The sequence below is a fragment of the Nelumbo nucifera genome, chromosome 3 (assembly GCF_055504915.1).
Source record: "Nelumbo nucifera cultivar China Antique chromosome 3, China Antique-T2T, whole genome shotgun sequence".
Taxonomy (NCBI): Eukaryota; Viridiplantae; Streptophyta; class Magnoliopsida; order Proteales; family Nelumbonaceae; genus Nelumbo; species Nelumbo nucifera.
In genome coordinates, this window is record NC_142651.1 from 79,650,943 (window position 1) to 79,672,866 (window position 21,924).

The window sequence follows — 21,924 nt, forward strand, 5'->3', positions numbered from 1 at the left end:
CATCTGATTCAGCTCATGATCTACTCAGTTTTTCAGTTTGATGTTCGAATTAATTTTTAGAATATTGGTTTTTTATTTATCTTTTTTAAAAAATAGCATTAATTTTTATTTATCTTTTTCTAAAAAAAAGATAAATAAAAAAAAAAAACAGCAACCCTACAAAGGAAGAGAAAAGATCAATGTATAGATGATGGGGACTAAGGACTGAACACATAGTACATTATCTGAGATTGCTAGTTTAATGGATGTCATGGATTGGTCATAGTCATATTATGCTTCAAAGTGGTTGAGAGAATCGGGGCCCTTAGCAAAGGGATTTCACTCACCTTTATCCTCCAACCAAATGATTTTCCAACATTTTTTTAATAAAAGAGATTGTAGCCTTGTAGGCTTATTATTGAACTTGTTTGAGTGGGTTTTGACCAATGTTTTCAACTTATCACTGACCTGGCCAGTTGGACCGCTGATGCAATGATTCGATCATAGTCCCGGTTCAAGTCGGCCTCTAAACCCATTGACCTGGAATGTTGAACCATTAATACCCTGTGAGATGGGTGTGAGGGTTATTGGGTTTTTGTATTATTTTGTCTTTTAAACTTTTTTTATGTTGATAAGATCATGGGTTGACCCCCTTAATCCATCCAAATGATTAAGAAGAATGGTTCAACATCCGGCCAGGTTTTGAAACATTGGTTCGAACTGAAAAAAAAAACAATATTTTATTTTTATTGCTGGGCCAAGCCTAGGCTTGACTATCTTATTTCTGCCACGTTGAGAGTGCAGACAATTTCCACCACTCACCAGTTATAGACACCTTTGAGGTTAGTTTCTAGCACGCATTAAACCTTACAGCCTATTATTTATTAGGGCATTCTTTCAGGTGATGTTAGTTGTTGAAAGTTGAAAGCTAAATTGGTCTGTTTGGAGGGTTGAGCTGAAGATTCAGCTATGTTGGTTCAGTTGCTTTGAATTATTTTTGGATAAGTTATTTGAAGAGGATGAAGGGAAAGCTCCTTAAGCAACTGATAAACAGTCAATTTGAGTTCTTCGAGTATTTTTTACTAAGTTGGTTCAGCTGTTTTGAAGTAGTTTTGGATAAACTATTCAAAGAGGATGAAGCAAAAAGCCCAACAAGCAACTGATAAACAGCTAATTTGGATTCTTTGGGTTTTTTTACCAAACACTGCATATGAACCGTTTATATGGAGCCCATCTTGATAAGCTAGAAGCTGTTGTGCTTCAGCCCTCCCGGATCAGTTATGTCCACTGTGCCCTGTTTGAATGACTTGAACAGAGTGCTTCAAAACTAGGTTTAAAATATCCAAACACCATGATACGTCAGAAGACGTGTATAGGGGATTTGAAGAACACATTTTATTTTTTTAGGTGCCGTTTGATAAATCTTTTTTGAAATACCTTCTGGAATATCTAATAGCCAAAAAACGTAATGGATTTTTACATAAAAATCTTGGCAGCTTATAAATCGTTTGGTTGGAGGTGCGTCTTTCCACACAAAAATGAGATGAAAAAAGGTAAAAAATTTCATTTCTAGCTTCTTAAACTTGCATTTTTTTGGAGTGAAGTCTTTTAGCAGCTAAATCTTCCCTTAATCAAACGAAAAAAGACAAAAACATAAATTATCGGACTTTTAAACAACCAATAACCTACATGAAAAGACCCACCAAACAGAACCTTAGTGTTTTTCAAAATTTTATGGGGGTGCAATCTTAACAAAGTCTGCCCCTCGTTATATTAAAGTTTTAAAATATTTAATACTCTATATATAGAAACGGGCGGATATGATACAATATAACTCATTACATGACAAAATTTTGAACCTTGTTTCAAGACCGTTGAACCAGTTTAGCTGAGTCTTCAACTCATTCTCCCAAACAAGCCCCGACAGAGAAAAGGAAAAGGAAATTGAAGGATAGCTGGTCTGTTCTGGCAAGGGCTTTGGCTCTTTGGACAAAAGGGAGCAGAGGGCGATACGTGGATACTTTTAACACCCCACCTGATCCCACCAATCTCTTCAAACTGACAAACTCATGTGGCCAAGGAGGCACATAAAAGAGAAATGCCCAACAGGAGAGATATTCCCTGGAAGTAACATATCCTGCTTCTTTGATAGTTCAAACATTCAATGTATATTAAAGAAATGTGATTGTGGATTAGATTTCCCCATACCCAATGAGATAGACATTTGGCTGCAGTCCTATCTAATCTAATACCACAGAGATTTCCACGTGGGAGTTTTTGATTGGTGCTCTCAAGGTTTGTTGTGATTAACTAATGGTGGAAGATTAATTAATCTCAATCTAGTTAACATTTTTATAATAGTTGAACAATTATGGTCCATGTGAAAGGACCTTGAATTTGGCCTTTTTAGTGTTGTGTCAACCAGTGGTTCAACCAAAAGATCAAAAAAGCATCTCGATGTAGTATAAAAAGGGCTATTGATTTCTACTACCAATTGTGCACCAGACAACTTTTTTGGTCTCTCTCTCTTGCTAGTCATCATTGCTGTACCTAAGTACTAGAGTGGGTTTTCATTGCATTTGGAGGGTTTCAAGTGGAATAATAAAGAAATCTCTGTTCATGCTCAGCTCATATTTTATCACAACATTTGGAGACTTTTTTTTAATTTTTTTTTTCTATTTTTATCACAAAATGGGTCTCTTTCCCATTTCTCCTTCATATATTTTGATTCATTTCTCTCAGAAAAAGAGGGTTTTTTTTTTTTTGGAATAAGAACCATGGCAAGGCCTTAGAGGCTGATAGTGAGGTGGCTTTGTGTCATTAATTAATCAAGCATTGTGTCCAAAGGAAACCACAAGATGCATGGGTGGCATTAGCCATTTGAGCTAGCGGTTGTAGACTAACTACCACTGTGTCTAGGAAGGATTGGCAATGCAATTTGCTTGTGGTTTGAACATGACTACCAACTTTCTAATAGATTTCTTATTAAAAGAGAAAGGTCTCTAACAAGAAAAGGTCTCTACTTTATTTTTTGGAGGGCGGGGGGGGAGGGGGGAAGTGAAAACTTCATAGTTTCAACAAGAGATCAGCATATCCATGTATTTCAAGCACTAGAAAATATAAATCTGTTGAAACTTGAAGGATCAAATGAAAAAACAATGCAAAAAAATATATTTTGCATTTATTTCTAAACTTCTTTGATTACAAAATCAATTTTAAGGTTTTTACAAAAAGGAATAATAGATCCTAAGTCATTTTGCTATTAGGAACTTATTTTTTATCAAGTTTGATACCAAATGGGCAAGGTTTGATAGGTTTGTTTTTTCATTTATTAGGTTAGGGTTAGAATAAGAGAGGTAGTTTCCAATATTGATGTGTAGTGATGAGGCTGGCATATATGCCTATCAACCATTGTGCATGGTTGAGTTTCGCTTTACAAACATGTTAATTGATACCACATGATACAATCTAAAACTGCCCTTTTCTCCTTGTATATGATGCAAATATATCTAGAAAAATTGATATGTGTCAATCTATATTGGCTAATTCATGTTATGTTGTTCAAATCGAGGTGGGCGCGCAACAGATAGATCTTACTAACTTGGACGATCTGAGGTAAAAGGATGATGAGGTGTACAAAACAGAACCTACAACCAAAGCATGGTTAGAAGTTCCAAGGATGAGGTCCTCAAGGAAGGTACTCTGATGCCCAAGTCAGTAAGGTGTAAGCAAAGGGCGGCAGGGTCGAGTTGTTGAGGGGAGATGCCTTATGTTGTGGTGCACTTGGACACATCCCTTGTGAGGCTTAAGGGAGAAGGCCGCCTAACAAAGTCTTCAGATAGCTCCACGTTCCCCAGCGGGGATGCTTATTGGTGAAGTGGGTCATGCATCATGCTCCCTTCCGAGGTTTTTTCTTTTTGGTCCGTGACCCCGGTGCATGGTGTGGCCTAAAGAGGTCAGATGAGCCTACAACACGATAACATCCATGTGGCAACCTCGACCAACTGAGACACGACCCTAACACATGTGAATTATCTACCAAAAAACAAATTATGTTGATACTCTAAACCTTGCTCACCATATCACCAAAAGAATACCTAACCATCAAGTAATAAGAGGGCTCATGTAGGCGCACATGGCAGGCCCAGGATGGCGACATGTGGAATGGACCGGATCGCATCCTAGTCGTTCACTACTAACAAACTCTTGGCAAGCTCAAGTATAAATAGGTGTGCCACTTATAATGTAAGCTATCTTGGCTTTAACTGCTTTAAACTCCCTAGTTCTCTGGTGATCTCGTCTGAGCTAGCTATCTCTACTCAGGCCTCGTCTGGCCCCTTGTTACGCACTTACTAACTTGACCGTCGGAGTCTTTTCCCCTAGGATAATTGTTAGACAGTCTTTGTATGTCCTTAGCTCCAATCAGAATGATGTACTTTTGACGTTTATTGTAAATGAATAAAGTGCATATTTGATTCATGTTCTTGTGGTGTGTTTCTGTGTTATACCCTTAAACTTGATACTTAATGAGACTCGTGTTAGTTTAGAATGTTCACAGCCGGTGGGTCGGTCTGGGGAGACCTATCCTGATAAGGCTGACACTGATGTGCCACCAAGTCAGTTGGGGTGGCCTGTCTCAGCCGCCAGGGTGAGACCCAAGGCACATGCAGTGTAGGATTAATTAAATCTTTGAACTGAACCAGATTTTCCAGTATTGCCCTGAACCTTGGAGATTAATGGGCAAAACTGGAAAGTTACACCTGACCCCTAGACTCGATTATGATACTGCACTAGGTGTCGGATTGGGCTGTCTTTGATATGCCAATCAGTGAGATCCTTAGCAGGGGTCAAAACCTGGGTATGTTGGGACAGTCTGAGAATTCATCTGAGTGGGTGATCATAGTGACAGAATCAGCCCCTTTGTCGGACAAAGGTAATGATCGGGGATGCATTCTCTCTGATGGAAACCAAGACTGCCGGTAGTCGATTTCAATCATTGAGATTTGTTTTGCAAAATATATTTTACATGAGATATAAAAGTATATATATTGCGGTTTCTAAAATGTTTGCAAAAGGTTTTAATCCCCGTGATCCATATAAGCAGAGAGTGCAACACTGTTCCTTGCAGCCGAGGGAGAGGTCATCTCTTGTCGGGCAGTGTTTGATCATTATGGGCTAAGAGGTTAAATGTAAGGCCACTGAGGGTAATGCCTGATGGGCTAATCTTGCATTTGCCCATAGTCCCTGGGTTTTTATAAGGTGGCTTGGCCCAGGGACCACTTAATGTAAGTGTTGGGCCCAATAGAAGCCCATGTGATGGGTTTCAGGGGGTGTACTATCCACAACAGTGTATTCGGCCAGGCCTTATAACAAAGGTTGGGCCGAACCCATGTGGCTAATGTGTAGATCAATGCTTGGGTCCCACGCCATACAAAGAAGTCCAACTGGGCAGCAGTTTGGAAGCAGTTTTGAGCACATAGACTTATTGGGCCTGAAGCCCATTTCGAACTGGCCTAATTTGATTAGTTAAATAGATGGGGTGGATCTGGGATTAAATCAGCAGATAGGATAGGGTCCTGCCCTATCCACTCAGAGAGATCAGATCTGAATTCAGATCTGGAAACCTCCTGATAAGATCAGGAGAAGGCTGATCTAATCTGCAGATAAGATAAGGGTCTTATCCTTATCACTTGAAGAGAGTCCAAATTCAGATAATGATCTGATTAGGAAACTCCTGATAGGATCAGGAGTTGATCTCTCTAAGCCTATAAAAGCAGGAGGGGGCGAACCATCCAATCCATCCCAGAAATTCCAGAGATACCATATCTCAAATTACAAAGAGAAGAATACATAGTGTGATTGTGCCTTCTCCCTGTGATCCCTTCCTGCCGCAGCCATACTGCCATTTTGTTCTCCAACATTATAGGAGTGGTCAAGATTGGACCTTGACATCAGTCTTTGGTGAAAGGCTGATAAGAAGTTGTGCTCACTGCCTCCATTGGATTCTTGCTGAAGAATTCGGTTCGTGGGAGGACCCTACTGATTCTACTCCTCCATCCACTATGTCATCTTCAGTGGGAGCAGTTTTTGGTGATCTTCTTTGGGCGTGAACACCTCCATTGAGAGATACTATTTCTCTGTATCAGGGGTATATCCCTCTCCCACTGTTTTGTTTCAAATCTGGTTTGATCTATGGTTCAAGATTGATCCTTGAAAAATATGATTTTTCTAAAATAAGGAATACGATTCCCAGTTGAAGGGAGAGAAATTTTTGAAATTCGCCCACCCTATTCCGCACCTTTTGGGTGTCCATGTGATGGATCTCACATCCCTTCAATAATTCCCAGGGCCTCTGATGTGTTCCCTTACTCATAGGTCAAACATTGAAGCCCTCGGACTCAACTAGCCCTCGTCTATGGAAGTGTAATTACTTTGTTGCCCTCGACCCATCCTTGGCAACAACAAGGGCCAAATTGTTTGTATCTCCCTCTTCATTCTTAAGCAGTGCTTTGAAAATTGACCGGACAAAAAACAGAACAACTTTGGCCACCAGGGTCAACAGGTTTATGATCAATTCAATAGTTTTTTGGGAAAATAATGACTTGGGGCTGAAACGAAATTAGTACCCTAGCCGATATATGGGCTGAATGAACCAACCATCCGGGTCAATGAGGGTTTTAAAACCTTGGTCTTAAGGCTTTGTCTGTTTGCAATGTAAATCTAGATAAAATATAAATTTTGCACTCATTTCAGCCTTGCACCCATTTGTTTGTGACTATGGTTTGTATTTCTACCTGTTGCAAAATTTGCACTTTTTTTTTGTTTCCTTTGCACTCATTGGTAGTGCAAATTTTGCATCTAAGCATATGTTTGGCATCGATGTCATTGCTCCAGAAAACAGTGACACATCAGTGCCACGTCAAAAAAAATGGTGCTCCAAGAAATTCTTGTTTGTTTGGAACCATTTTTCCATAAAAAACGGTGCTCCAAACCATGCCTTGGAAATCGATAAGGCATGGTTTGGAGCAACACCGAATTTGGCTTTTTCTCAGATTGCAGCACATTGCTTCCAACGAGGACGTGATGTGGACTTCCTATAATGGTTACCAGTGCTGAAAACAAACATGGAGTACTGGTACTAAACAGAAAGTGTTGTTGTTGCTCTAGGAAACATCCTACCTGACAGATATGTTTCCAAATAGAAATAAAAAGACACCATTTTCTGAACGGTGCTTCCAACCCACACATCAGCAGCACCATTTCCTATATTTGCAGCATCGATGCCAAACATATACTAAGAATGTGTTTGGTTGCAGTACAATTTTATTTGTATTAGTACAATTACATAGGAGTGCAAATGATAAGAACACAAATTCTGGTTTAATTTTGTTTTGCATTTTATTTTATTTTGCTTAAGGTCTTATTTTACTTCATTTGTACTACAATCAAACAAAATGAAGTAAATATTGAAATAAAAATAAATCACAATTTGCACTGAAATCATTTACACTATCATGTTTTTGTATCAGTGCAAATAAATTTGCATTGCAACCAAACACAATCTAATGCTTAGTTTGGAAGGAGTACAAATACAAATATGCACAATACAATTACATAGAAAATAATGCAAAATAAAAGGTTTTGCGCTCTACATATTTGTATTTGTACTCCTTCCAAATGGAGCCTAAAATACTGATGCATAATTTGCACAACCTTCCTCCATGTATTTCTCTCATATAATGAGGGGACTACAACATTATGCCTCCATCTTACTATTCTCAAACAAATAAGCTTCATCTTGCCTCCATTTTGTTTCAAATAAAGAAGGGGCTACATCCTTTACTCATAAACAAACGAAACAAAGTCAAATCTAAAGTAAAAAGTAAACCAGAGTTTGCACTAGGGGTGCAACTTTTTTGGGTTAAGATTGGGGTTTTGTCAAAATTTTAATAGGCCTAACTCGAAGCCCAAGCCCAAAACAGTGTAAACTGTTAACTCGAGCCAATCCGACTTGCACCCTTAGTTTGCACCCAGCCCATTTGCACTCCCCTTTATTTATATTAATGCAAAAGAAATGTGTGCTGCAAACAAACTGAACCTAATGTTCAGTTTGGAAGAAGTACAAATACAAATATGTACTGTACAAATACATACAAAATAATACAAAATATAAGGTTTTGCATTTTACATATTTGTATTTATACTCCTTCCAAACTGAGCCTAAGGCTCCATTTGAGAAGAGGACAAATACAAATATTCAAGTTTCATAGAAATGGCAGCATTTATATTTACATTGAACATATTGTAAGGGCTTTGAGGATGGTGTGAAGATGAATTTTGTGGGGATGAGATCTGAATTAATTAATCAAAAATCCTTGTTGGGGAAAAGTTTGAACAAGTTGGCTTAACATGGGAAATTTCTAATGAGATTCTTGTTGTATTTTGTATGTATTTGTACTCTTCTCAATGGCTGAACATGGCTGAATAAGTTGACAGCTACCAATACTGCTAATTCTCTTGCCCTCTTCTCAAAATACATATCTTATATCCTTTTGAGATGGACGATTCTAAACATCTTATACGAAATTATTAGAACCCTAAAAACACAAAATATTTTGTCATGTAGTACACATGCATCTATATTATTTGTAATTACCTCATATAAACAGTAGTCCCAGTTCTCAGTCTTTCTGTTTCAGTAGTTAGTTAGTAGTTTTTCTATTGTTTTTTTTCTTTTTTTCTTTCTGTGCTATTGGTGCTTTGTTTTTTTTTTCTTCTGTTCTTGTTTAGTTTTGGTGGTTGTATCTGTTTTGCTTTTTCAGTGTTTTTTTAATAAATTCTTCCTTCTTACCAAAAAAAAATATAAATAAAGTAAGAAGCAATTAACTATGTGGGTGTTTAGTATTGATGCCATTTTCTGAGAAAACATCATCTTGGACGTTGGATAATATGACCAATGCTGAAAACGGTTCTACAGTACTGATATCAAACAAAACTCGTATTATTTTCCCAGATAACAGCCTATGTGACAGTACCACTTCCAAATAAAAAATAAACACTTACAACTCACACATACCCATCACCATTTTTATGAGAAAACGATATAATGTTCCAATACCAATGCCAAACACCTATTATGTCGTGATCTCTCAAAAACAATATTATTATTTATATCAAGGTTCAAGGTATTGATGTGCATAATATTCAAAATTTGTGTATCATGCATGCCGTTGGGATCAGGGGGTGATGTGCTTAAATTAAAAACTTTTCAAGTTTCAAGAATTGAGCCAGGACTAAGATGGGTATTGACCCTCAAAGAGTTACAATCTATATGCACCGATAAGTAGTAAGTAGAATACTGGCCTATAAACTTAGGAGTAGCTTGTTCCAAATAATCCTCAAATTAAAGGTTATATATTCTTCTTATTAATTAATCTCTAGTCTTCTTTAATGAATTCACTTCTTTCTTTTTGTTGCCCCATTTCGTCATGAGAAATCAACTCGGTTTTTCTTCTCTTACGAATATATATAAATTGATTAGTTACAGTTATTCCTTCTAAAATCTGTGACAGTTTGGTAAGCTCTTAGTTGGTTGATATAGTGACATCATCTTGACTAACTAATAGAGACCCTAACTAATAGCTAGGATCTCTATTAGTTAGTCAAGATGATGTCAGAGTCAGGTTGATATAGTGGCATATCATGGGATACAAACCTATAGTGTCAAGCTAAAACATATGCTCTCTTTCAAATTGAAGGCATTTCTGTTCTTTACCTTTCTTTTCTTACTTGATAAACTAATTGACCATGTATCTTCAGCCATATGTAGGGAAAGGCACAGCTAGGGTTGCAACTTGGACCGGGTTATATCAGATGGACTGAGGGTAACACTAACCCTACTCATAAAAGTCAGGTTGGGTTTGGGGGTTGGCCTGGTTTTCTCGTTTTATTATGACAAAATGTTCTTATTTATTAGAGATATATGAAAGGTTCGTTGCAAGGTTTAAAATATCGATACGCCGGTATGGGCATATTAAACGAATCGATAAATATTTTGATGTTTTTTTTTTATTTTTTTTCACAACCGGTTCAGGGGGGGCGGTTTAGGGCTCCTCCACCCCCTGAACCAGTCAGACCCCCCAATACACCCACTGTAGGGGCGTATTGAAGGGGTCCCAGAATGATACGTATCAGCCGATATGGGTCAATACGTGTTGATACTTTGAACCTTGGTTCGTTGGTTTTAGAACTATTATATGGATGAGGACAAATTCATGGTTCATGGAGTACCATATTTAATTATATCACACCAGAAATTTTTTGTCTTTAAAGTATAAAGTTATTATCCAATGTTGGTCTCAACTATTCGGGGTCTTGAGAGGAGTAGACTCCGAACAATCCTAACCGTTGACATTTTTTTACACAAAGTTAAAACTAAAAAATTGTTGATACACACTTAGGGGTGTCAATTGGACTGGATTTGGTCCAATCCAATCCAGTCCAGTGTGAGTCCATTGCAAATGGACCTGGTTCAATCCAGTCTAATGAATATTTTTGACCATTTTGGATCGGTGCAGTTCAGTGTCTGGACTGTCCAATCTATTTAAATTCATTTTAATTTAGATTGGTTCCAACTCAAATCTGGTCCATTGACACCTATGTTCTTATCTTCTATCAATGGACCAGATATTGGCTCAATATGTTTTATTGGTCCATCCAGTCCGTCCAAATTCAATATATCTTATTAGTCTGTCCAAATTGATTTTGATTTGGATGGAGTCCAACTCAAAACTGGTCCATTGACACCCTATAGACACACATAGATATATACATTTGTGGATGCATGCTTAGATAGTATATACATATTTATATATACAAATATGAGACATATCAGGTTTGGATTCACCAAGACCTCGGTTCTAACTCAACCCAAAGTTACTTTGAAAGTTAAGTTGGGTTTATGTTTTTCAACCTAGCCCTAACTTGGACTTCAACCTGGCTTTTCAGGGTGAAATCTTCTCACTTCAACTCAAATTCAACATCTAAGAGTAGAATATTGACCTCTTAACCATTTGATACCGGTTGATTGATTATGTGTTTTTCCGGTATGATGTGTTTTCGGCATCATAGTCAAATCCTTATAACTAATAGGCCGTTAACCTGATAATTTGACAATAAACCTGCTAATTCCTTCTCAAAATATCTTGAATATCCCCTTAAAATGACAATTTTAGACATTATATATGAAATTTATACAAATAAGCCATGAGGAAAGACACATAAAAATGTCTGTCATGTACTGCACATATATTTCTATATATAATCATATATCTCTTATAAACAAAGCAACAAGAATCAACTAGTTGTGTCTTGATTTGTGTAAGACAATTTTATCCATCTATATTACGATTATTGATTCTCCTCAACATTAACACCTTTACCCTTCAAGAAAATATATATAGTACATTTTTGGTAGTAAGCAGAAGACTGATCTAAAATCTTTGAGGGTAGCTTATTATATCCCGAATAATTCTATTCTTGTTATTAATCTCTAGTCATCTTTGGTGGGATTGGGATTAATTACTTCTTTCTTTTTCGTGCTCTATTCTCACTACAAGTGGACAAATTAATTACATGTATTCTTTGTAACTTTGTAAAATATTTGGTATTGATTAATCAGTACCACCTTTGTTGTGACAGTTTGGTTGAAATAGCTAGGGCCCCTGTTAGTTAGTCAGGTGAAGGTTCACTGATTTGAGTCATTTCTCCTTTTCCTTTTTCTTTTTTAATCCGACATCTTTATCCATAACTAGGTTAGGGTTAGCTAGAGGTGAAGTGGGGAGATCAGATTGGCTTCAGGTTGGTCCAATTTTTTTCATTTCATTTGGTCATAATATTCTAATTTCTTAGACTTAAAATTATCATATCAAGGTTCACTGGTTTCTTACACTTAAAATTAGAAAAATTTGCCTTGGTGTTCATTTATTTAATTTACAATAAACATAGGAATTAATGAGAAGATGAAAGTTAATATCTTAACTATAGGACTTAATAAGAGAGAATTGAATGAATTTAACCTAAGTAGTAGTTTAAATAACATTTTTTTGCCTTATAATAAAAGGGACTAAATTCAACAAAAAGAGTATTTTATTCAACAAAAATTCCAGAATCTAGACCTTATTCCTACTTTTAATAATAGATATAGATTTATACATTAAAATCATCAAATGTGAAGACATGTCAGTTAAGGCTGAACCCTAACCAAACCCAAACTTCAACCCAATCTGACTTTTTGGCATGAAATGTTCTCAGTTCAACTCGAATTCAACATCTAAGAGTAGAATTGACCTCTTAATTAACAACTTGAGCTTGGGCAAGATCAGGGTAGAGTTAGTCTTGAATTTATAAGAAAAACACATAACCTAGTCCCAACCATGACCTTGTAGCTTTTGCATTTTGTAAGTAGTGAAGCCAACACTAACCCTATCATTCAAGCTTATTGGTTGTAACTTAACAAGGCCTTATTATGCATGTGTTTTTTTTCCATGGGCGTTTCATGATAGACGTTTATCAAATTACCATCATGTCATCACCAAATCAGCATTTTTTTCATCATATTCATCTGTATATATTGATATTCACAAAAGTGGGTTTTGATTTATGTGTGCACCAATTCTTAGAGGAAGTTTCATTTTAACGCTTTTCTCAATGGTTGAACGTATTCACTATTTTATTGATATAACACTTAATAGTGACAAATGGCATCCATAAATTATTTACCAAATACTTTTCTCGATTTTGAAAAAATCAAATACATTTAATAAACAATAGCTATACCAAATACATACTAGAAGAGTTTAGCCCCAAACCTTCTTAAAGTATCTTAAAATGACAATTTTAGACACCTTATATGAATAAACCATGATAAACACATAAAAGCGTTAAGAATGTCTTTGTCATGTACTATACATCCATCTACATATATAATTACCTCTTACAAAAAGAGAAGCAACAAAAAGCAATTAGTTTACATCCCGAATTCTCAAAGACAATTTTGCCCATCCATATTAATTATTTGTCATATTTTAACGCTTTAAAAAAAATAGTACATTTTTTTGGTAGTGAGCAGAAGGCTGATCAGAAAACCTTGGGGGTAGCTTTATCCCTAATCATTCTCAAAAGCTATTCTTCTAATTAATTTCTGGCCTCTTTCTCTGAAATCGCTTTCATCTTTTCCGTGCACTATTTTCACATGGACATCAGCTATTTGATTTCCTTCTCTTGTAACCTTCCCCCACTATATGAGATTAGCTGTACTTTTGTTCTATTCAAATATCATATTTAATGCTATTATTTGTGGTATTTTTCTATTTTTCTTCTTTTCAAGATTTTATAGTGAATAATTATTTTAAAATAACAAAAACTTATGAAGTTATATGTATGAAATAATGTGTGTATTTATTTACATGATAATTAGAACAATCCAACCTTATTTACAATGTGAATAAAAATGTAGAGGTAGATCTGGTGAAATCGGGTCAGAATGGTTTAGGATCAAATTAATGAACCGTTTTCGGGTCAACCATTTTAGTTCAATATTTTGTAATACATGTGCCATGTGGCTAAGATATACAGCAAAGATACTCTGATTGGGTATCACCCCGAAGACAATAATACTTTTGCCAACCTACTTGGCCTGGCCCAAAAATATCAGGCCACCCAACATTCAAACACTAAAACCAAAGTATGGGTTGCACCACATTTAGATCCATTTTTTTATTTGAATATGCAACAAAAACAATTAAGTTGTGTTTGGTTGTAATGTAAATAAATTTGCACTGATACAAAATTGTGACAGTATAAATGATTTGAGTATAAATTCTGACTTATTTTTGTTTTAAATTTTTGCTTATTTTGTTTGATTGCATTACAAATAAAGTAAATTAAGACACGAAGCAGAATGAAGTAAAACCCAAAACAAAATTAAATAAGAATGCATTTTTTTTTCATTTGCACTCTCATGCATTTATACTAGTTCAAATAAAATTGCACTGCAACCAAATACGTGTTTTTCCTAATGGACACCAAATATAACTGGGCTGACCATTTCACCCTGATGGCTCAGTTTGGGAAGAGTACAAATACCCCTGTGTTTTGTATTTTAAACCTTATATTTGCATTGTATATATTTATATTTGTACTCTTCCAAAACTGAGCTGATGGGTCAAAATCTCTTGGGCATGCCTTCATGCTAGAAAGACAATCTTTTTTTTTTTCTAATTTCTGAATGTGGGTTGAATCTTAGACTTTGGGCAATTGATAATAATGCTTTTATTAGAGCTTTTGGGTTATTCATTAATTAGGAGTGAAGTAATAAGAAATGATTTAGGTACTCATAATTTAATAATGGATATGGCGGTAAAAAGAATGAAAAACTAGGTTTGCTTAAATTACATTAATAACATTTGGGTTTTTTAGGGCATATCCCAAACAATCTCCATAACCTCACCCATGAGTCATGACCCACTTAATTACCACAGATCTAGAATCAGGATTTCCCTTTGGTTCTGGGCTCTTTCTTTCTTTGGTTCATAGGGATGCCAATCAGTCAGGTTTAGAATATAGGGTTGGGATTTAAGTGAGTATGGATCTCCCCTCAAAAAAGAAAAAAAAAGTTTCAATAGGTTCCAACATGATCTGTATCCGCACATTTCATACATGATGGGTCCCATCCTTATGGTGAGATGTGAGGACTCAGATCATATTGGAAGAGTGTTGGGACAGTTTTTATTGAGAGGAGATCCCAACTTGAGTCAAGTGAAGTGAGCCAAACCTGCAAAAGGTTTGGATTGGGTTTAGTTTTGAGACAAGTCATACCAAATTCAACTAGTTTGACATCCTTTACCACGGCTTTATTTTTCCTTTCCACCTTGTTATGGGTCTTGTGATGTAGCTGGTTCACTTATTAAGGGACAAGGAGATACTTTGGTAATGTCCCATTATGCGACTTTGGTTAGGTTTTAAGAGACATAAAAGGATATGTTTTGTGATATCGATGTGAATGTCATATGCCCTTCTTTTCAGATTTCATAAATGTAACAGGTTGGCCTTCTTCTTCCACTCCTCCTTTTTCTTCTCCACTTGCTAAAGGTTTGAGAAAGTGAAAGACAAGTTAAACAAGAGTACAAGGACCATCAGTTGACAGCTTTGATCAATTTGCTTGTCCAAATTCTCTTCTCATTATCAGAATGGTCATCGGTTATCAATTAATGTTGGGAATTCATGGTCCAAGTTGGCTAAGCCATCTTTTCCTTTACTACTTTCTTTTCCAATACCTTTCACTTCTAAGGAGCTAGTAATCTAGCTATCTATCCTCAAGGTTCAAAGTATCGATACGTTCAACACTAAAACTTTTATAGTATCAAGCATTTCAAATATACGACACTCTAATTTCAACAACTTGAAAACTGATACATATCATTCAATATGCACTGATATGTTGCGATATTTTAAGCCTTATCTATCTTTTGTTCTTTTGGTTTCTTTAAAGCCCTCCTTTGAGGTAAATTCTTCATATTTGGAGCCTTTTAACTAGCTTGATGTCCATCATTGGCACCCATTCCTCTACAAGATTTGCCACACAATTATCTGTTTGTTTTGTAGTGCTTAGGCACAAAAACGTTACAAATATATACAATGAAATACTCATGAAACTACAGTAACATTGAAAAATATATAAATATAACTTTCATTGAACCATAACAACGGGTCACGGGTGAGCAGGTAATTAGGTCCATATTAGTTGGAACAGTTTTATATATGTATATATAGAGAGAGAGAGAGTGTTGGGGGCAGGTTATGTTTGGCCTGTTTGCTTGAGGTTAATCCTAACCCAAACCGAGTTAATTATAACAATGACTTCTGGCGTTTGGGTTGGTTTGTCATTTTTTTTTTCTCAAAATGTTTGTAGTTTAATACGTTAAAATTGACTATTTTTAGAATAATATATTAGTGCAAGGGAACGGCATCATGCATGTATAAGAAAATCTAAAAAGGTAAAGAGGTGAAAAAGAGGGGAAAAGACATGTTAGATTGTGAAATTTTTTTAATGTACTTTTTAAATGGGTTAACATTCATTTAAAGATCAGAATATTATCCTTTGCAAATATGGATATTATATGATATTATTAAAATATTTTGATTTAATTTTTATGACCTGATATATTCACTGATGGTGACTTAGTTAGTGGTATCTTTTATTCGTTATAGCAAAGACATAGGATCAAATCCTATTGCTACCATCAGGGTTTGGGGGTGTGAAGGAGACTCAGTTGTACCTGTGCATAATACGTACTCTTAACATTAATTGGTATGTGTATATTTGTTTTGTATGTCACAAATTTATGATGATGATAGTATATAATATGTTTCTAAATTTTTTATATTTTTTTTATATTTTAATGTCTATAAAAATTATTCCTATTTATCATATTTATTATTGTTCATTAATATAAAGATATTCTCAAATATTTTTTACATAATTTATATATTATAGTATATTTTTCTGTTTTTATCTTTTTAAAATTTTATTATTTAATTATAACTACATGAATTGACACATTTGACCTAAAAAGTTAGCTTTGAATTTTTGTATTTTCTTTATATCATCAATAAAAAGTTAAAAACTATTCTTGTTTATTGTGTCTATTTTTTTTAATATGATTACTATAAAATGTTAGAGATGTGTCCAAATGTTTTCTACAGAGTTTATATCTTTTTCATATTTTTGTATTATTATTTTGTTTTAATTTTTATTATGTAATTATGAAATCAATAATTGACACATATGACCCGAAAGGTTGAACTATTGATCCGCTAATAAGAAAACAATTTCATTTTTGGGTTGGTTTTAAATTTTATATTTTATTTCCAACATCAATAAAAAAAATATTATTTATCACACTATTTTTTCTTTAATATGATTAATATAAATATGAGATAGGTGCATAAATGTTATTTATAAAATTTTGTATTATTATATAATGTCTTTGTGTTTTTATACTTTTCCATTTTATTTATTTATTTATGATATCAAGGGTTAACACATTTGGATAGATTTTACAAAACATGTATTTTATATCATTAAAAGTATTTGTAAATCCAATTTATAAAATCTATTTATTTTTTATTTTGTGAAATGTAGTAGTTTAAATTACTAATCTTTTCAACATGTTGTTGACCTGGTTGGTTAAACCGTTCGAACCGTCACCTGGCCAACATTCTAGGTCTGGTTCAATCAAGACCCGTTAGATAGTTAAAAACTATTGACTTGGTCAAGAACCATTTGACCTGGCCGGTTCGACCGTTGACCCGTTCGACCCAGTGGCTTGGTCACAGGTTGCACACTAAATACATGCAAACTTTCAGAGGCCGTAACTTTGCACTCTGATGTCCGATTGGGGTGATTTTTTTATTTTGGGTAACTTTTCAAGATCTATGCGTCCCAAGGCCAAAAAACCCCATTTTTTTGCCTCAAATTGCAATTTTTAGTATTTTTATAAATAAAAAAATTAGAAAACATACATTAAATATAAAATAATACATATAACATATCTAAAACATATTTATACATTACTTTTAAATATGTATATGTATATATATACACTTAATACATATATGCTAACGTGGCACGGTCTGAACCGCTCAACCTGGCCAGTCAAACTAGTAACCCACGACCCGGAGGCAAAAATGCTTCAACCTCCGTGTTGGTTTTTAAAACATTGCAAATTACATTTTATGACAATTACAAAGGTACCAAATTCAAAAATATGAGTATTTTAGTTAAGAAAATGATTCAATGAATGTTAATGAGAGTTAATACTTTTAATATGAGACTTAATGAAAGGGATTTGAATGATGAGAAAAGTGGTTTTTAAAATTACATTTCCATCCTTAAAATTAGACAAAAACCAAATTTAAAAACTAGGGTAATTTAGTCAAATAAAATTTCCACACCATTATTCACACTTTTAATAATAGTATAAATAAGCATTCAATGAAAAATGTAAAATGGCATCTTTTACTATAGTTTGTTTTTAAATTATTGAACAAAAGAAGTATTTTTGTGTCTTTTTATCAAATAAATAGTACTAAATGAAAATGTAAAATAACAATTTTGTCTTTGCTTGTTTTCCAATTCAAACTATATAAAGGGGAGATTTGTTGTCCAATAAAACTTTCACAAGTCAGGGACAACTATTCACACTTTTATAGATAGTATAGATAGATAGATATAGGCATTTTTGAATTTTTTTATATTTAAATTTAAAATTACTGATACATACATTCATAGATGCCTATATAGGCATATTTAATTATATAATATTGATATATGTAAATATGAAAATAGGCTGGAATTAGTTCAATAGCATGCCTAGATGAGTAAATGGTAATAGTTATTTTAGGGTAAGAGTTTGCAAATGGTATGTGATTGTCCGAATTTGAAATTGAAATCATTAGGGAAGATTTGAAATCAACCCATTTATAATTGGATCAATATAGATCCACCCGTGTTCGACAATTGCCAACAACAATTGGCATCGTTTGTGGGAATGCCTTAAAAACTTTCCCTTAAGAAAAAACCTAATCTAATTTAATTGACTAGCATCCCTAAAATGGCTGACAAGCAAGACTCCATCCCTAATGTTCGAAACAATCACAATTTACCAATTTGAGCTAGTTCTAAGCAGGATGGACAACCTGGCCCGACAATTAGACAACATAGGGCACCCGACAGGAAGCCACCCACAGGGTAGCTGCCCCACTGGAAGCCACAAACAATGTGGAGGACAATCCGCTCATACCCCACTAAGCCAATTCTTGGGGGGCCTAGAAGGGGTCGACCCCTCAGATTCCGATAGCAGCAGCTGACAGGCTAGCAAGCCCCATTCCAAGGCCCCTCATCTCGGTACCCCTAGACGAGGCTGAGCCCTAAAAAATGGTACAAGTCAGGTCTTGCCTCCCTTAGGACATATTTTTTGAACTAGTAAACTTCCTCAAAGTCAATACTGACGTGTTTGCTTGGTCCGCCACTAATATTCTAGGAATCAAACCCTCAATTATTACTCACAGGTTGAGTGTGGACCCAAGCTGTAGGTCGGTTCGGAAAAAGAAGAGGAATTTTGCACCGGAGCGTTAGAAAGCCATCGGAGAGGAGGTGGACAATCTACTCGGGAAATGGCTGTCTAACGTGGTCATGGTTAAGAAGGCTAATGGGAAATGGCGCATTTGTATTAACTTCACAGATTTCAATAAGGCCTGCCCCAAAGACAACTTTCCTTTACCGATGATTGATCACCTTGTTGATGCCACCATAGGATATGAGTTACTAAACTTCATGAACGCCTTCTCCAGCTACAACCAGATAAGATGCACTTGGTTGATGAGGAGAAGACCTCATTCATCATTGAGCACTACACCTACTACGACAAGGTGATGCCTTTTGGACCGAAGAACACTGAGGCCACCTATAAGAGGCTAGTAAACAAGATCTTCAAGGAGCATATGGGAAGAAACGTCAAAGCCTATGTCGATGACATGGTTGTGAAGAGTCTTAGGGCTAGAAAATACAACATGAAGATGACATGGTTGTGAAGAGTCTTAGGGCTAGAAAATACAGCATATGGGAAGAAACGTCAAAGCCTATGTCGGACCTTGACAAGACTTTTGGGATGCTGAGAAAATACAACATGAAGATGAACCCCACCAAGTGTGCCCTTGGGGTCACCTCAGGAAAATTCTTGGGTTTTGTAGTCACTCAATGAGGCATAGAGGCTAAAGCTGAGAATATACAAGCCATACTGGACACGAAGCCCCCTCGACCGACCAAAGAAACTCAGAGGCTCACTGGCTGAGTCGCGACCCTCAACCGATTCATGTCCAAGTCGGCCGACTGGTGCATAACTTTCTTCCAATCCATCAAGAAGTTGAAGGGTTTCCAATGGACAGAAGAGTGCCAGAAAGATTTCGAAGAGTTAAAGTCCTGCATCGCATCACCACCCTTGCTCACAAGGCCCCTCCCGGGAGAGACTTTACTTTTGCACCTCTCGACTGTGGATGAAGCCATTAGCTCAATATTGGTTCAAGAAGATGAGGGGGTTCAGAGGCTAGTATATTACATTAGCAAGGAGCTCTATGAGGCCGAGACCAAATATCTAGAAGTAAAAAAGTAGCCTTTGCGCTAGTGATCTCGGCCAAGAAGCTAAGGCCTTTCGCTAGTGATCTCAACCAGCCCCTCAAATTGGTGCTCTCTAAGCATGAGAATGAGACCAGCTATAAAGGCACAAGCATTGACAGACTTCTTGGTTGAATGCACCTTCAACCACGACCATAGACAGGCCCCCAACCACAAGAATCACCGACCTGGACTTTGTTTGTAGGTGGATCCTCCAATTCCAAAAGAAGTAGAGTCAGCCTCATACTTCTTACCCTGGACAGTAGCGAGCTAGAGTATGCATTGCAGTTTGGTTTCCCCGCTTCCAACAATGACACCAAGTACGAGACCCTGCTAGTTAGCCTCCAGCTTGCAAAAGACCTTGGAAGCAAGCGCATCGAAGTCTTTAGCGACTCACAATTGGTTGTGAACCAGGTGAATGGAGAGTATGAAGCTAGAGAGCCAAATATGGCCAAGTACTTGAACAAAGTCTGAGAGCTAACTAATCACTTTCAACACTTTGCCTTGCACCAGGTCTCACGGGCCGAGAACACATAAGCCGACGCCCTATCAAAACTTGCCAGCTACTCATGGTCTGCCCTCGGTCGCATTGTGCACATCGAAAGCTTGACACATCCTAACATCAAAGAGAGGAAAGTGTACCCCATCCAAGTTAAGCCTTGCTGGATGGATCCCATTCTCTTCTACTTGCAACATGAGTAGTTACCGTCAGACAAGAATGAGGCAAAGAAAGTTTGACGGTAGTCAGTATAGTATGCCATACTCGAAGGCAAGTTGTATAGAAGATCTTTCACCTTACCCTATCTTACATGCCTCTGCCAAGACAAGGGCAAATATGTGCTAAGAGAAATCCATGAAGGCATCTATGGCAATCATCTGGGGGGCAGAGCCTTGTCATAGAAAGCACTCATGCAAGGATGCTTTTAGCCGACCATCCAAAAGGATGCTATTGAGTTGGTACGGAAGTGCGATCGATCCCAAAGGCATTCCAACATCCTTCATTGGCTTGCAATGACCCTCTCGGCCTTCAGCAACCCATGGCTCTTTGCAAAGTGGGGTATGGACCTCCTTGGAGTTTCCCCCCCGGCCACAAGAAATAAGAAATACCTCATCATGGCAGTAAACTATTTCACCAAGTGGGTCGAAGTCGAGGCCTTGGTGACCATTACGGCTAAAACAATCTAAAGCTTCTTCTAGAAGAGTATCATCTGTTGGTTTGGCATCCCATACATGCTCGTCATCGACAACGGCCGATAGTTCGATGATGCCAAGTTCAGAGAATGGTGTGGAAGCTTAGGGATAAAGCAATAGTACACCTCAGTTGGCTACCCTCAAACCAACGGGCTAGACAAGGTCACCAATATGACAATCCTGGACGGACTGAAGGCAAGATTAGACACAACCAAAGGGATCTGAGCATACCGAACGACACCTCGGATTGCCATAGGTGAAACCCCCTTCAACTTGACATATGGGATGGAGGTTGTCATCCCAACAGAGATCAGCTAATTGATGCTCCAGACTGAGGCTTACCAGGAAGCCAAGAACAGTGACGAGTTTAGGTATGACCTTGACTTACTGGAAGGTGTTCGAGAACAAGCCCAAATCAGGGTCGCGACATACCAATGAAAAGTTGCAAGATACTACAATTCCTGAGTCAGAGAGCGTTACTTCAAGGAGGGTGACATCGTCCTCAAAAAAGTCATGGTCCC